Genomic DNA, 1899 nt, shown 5'->3' with positions numbered 1-1899 from the left:
ATGCATGCACCCCTCCTTTCTTGGACTTTTAAAGTAGTAATCTGATATTAATATAACTGCTTCTGCCTTATTTCCATGCACTAATTTGTATATTTTAGCTATTCCCTTGAATTCAAATATCCCATTTAAGGTCTTCTTGTAAACACCACAGGATTTCATTGCATCTTTTAACATAAGCATGAATGAATCATATTTGCTCTGGCTACTGCTGATATTATGCTTATTTCTATCATTTGTACATTTAGTTTTCTGTTTATACTTCTTACTTTTTCTTGGTTCTTCCTAGATTTATGCTTTATTCATTTTAATTACATTATCTATCTGTCTGCCTGCCTGCCTGCCTGCCTGCCTGCCTGCCTGCCTGCCTATCTATCTATCTATCTATCTATCTATCTATCTATCTATCTATCTATTTATCTATCTATCTATCTAGTGTGTATGTGTGTGTGGGGGGGGGGAGTACAAACATACCACAATGCACAAGTGGAGGTCAGAGTATGAATTGGTAGAATTTGTCTCTTTCCTTCCACTATGTGGGTCCCATGAATTGAACTTGGGCTGTTGGGCTTGGTGGGCTTTTACCCAGTGAGCCATTTCCCTGGACCATGATTGAGGTTTACCAAAGGCCTATGAAGATGATAATTCCATCTTTGACAATGAAGAGGCTGCCGTTTCACAACAAATGTGATTTCTGTCACAAGAGTAAAAAGTTTCTCTACTAGAATGATGAAGTCTCTTGAAGGCCACAGTCAGTTAACTTATAGAATCTAGTTTCCTGGAACTTGGCAGAACAGACAATTGCTATTGATTCTGGTAACATCATTTGATAGAGCAGTGAGTGGGCAGATTTACACTGGACAAAAAGGTATTTGGGATGGGTGATTATAGATCCAGCCAAGAGTAAGGAGTCCAACAAAATCCCACATAAGGAAATTTCTTTTTCATTTTGTATGACAATAATCAGGCCCACTATCTTGTCCAAGGGTGAGAACATGTGTGATTATGAATTCATTTCTCATCAGTTTTCCACAAAAGACTCCACAAGTTCCAAAGCCTTTGGGAGTATTGGCACTGGCAAGCTGGAAGTTGTGTGTCACCACAATGGGCTGCAGGCCTTCAACGATGGGAACATTTTCTATGATGCTTATTGCTTGGTTTCAGGGACCTGCCCACCACAGGTGCCTTAGCTGGCCTCATGATTGTGTTATGGTTTGAAGTCTGTGTAGATGAGAAAGGGGAGGGACCACATCTACAAAATTTTTTCTTTATCAGCTTGCAGAGGCCCACAGAGGCCCACAGAGGCTCACAGAGGCCCACAGAGGCCCACTGAGGACCATAGGAGCCAGGATCCAACCTCCCAAATGCTTGGGCAATGTTTAGCTGCTCCTTTTCAAGTTCCTGCTTCTGGATCATCTCCTCACAAGCATAGAATTATTGTTCCTGTTCCAGCCGCTGCTGCTTTTGTTGGGCAACTCCCTTTTCCCAACTCTTGCTGGATGGCCACATTCCAGTAAGTTCCTCTTCCTTTTTATTGTGTTCTTTTCTTGCTTAGAGTCTTTGGTATATCTTTTCAAGAGTTTAGTCTTTCAGTTCTTCTGCTTTGGGGAAAGCAGTATTCTGTCATTTCCTGACCACAACTTTCTTCTCAGGAGTGATAGTTGATTTGTAGTCTCAGTGTTTGGAAGTTTTCCAATGAACACTATAATATATTCGTTGTAGAGATAGGCATGTTCAATGTCGTCTTCTTCAGAGTACATGGATACCATGGGGATGATGTCAGCATCAGAACAAAAGTCGTTATGGGGCAGAATGTCACTGTCTAATTCAACAGCACTTGGGCAGAATGTCTTAATTTAACTCAACAGCACTCCCAAGTAGGGAAAGATTCCTCACCCAGTC

The 1899-nt window shown here is 41.2% G+C and overlaps 1 pseudogene; it reads right to left on the bottom strand.

Moving 5' to 3' along the window:
* On the bottom strand, positions 456-1294 carry Stambp-ps2 (STAM binding protein, pseudogene 2; annotated as a pseudogene).

Source organism: Mus musculus, chromosome 8, assembly GCF_000001635.26.
Source record: "Mus musculus strain C57BL/6J chromosome 8, GRCm38.p6 C57BL/6J".
NCBI lineage: Eukaryota > Metazoa > Chordata > Mammalia > Rodentia > Muridae > Mus > Mus musculus.
Note: the sequence above shows the minus strand (reverse complement) of the source record. Positions and strands in the feature narration are given on the sequence as shown.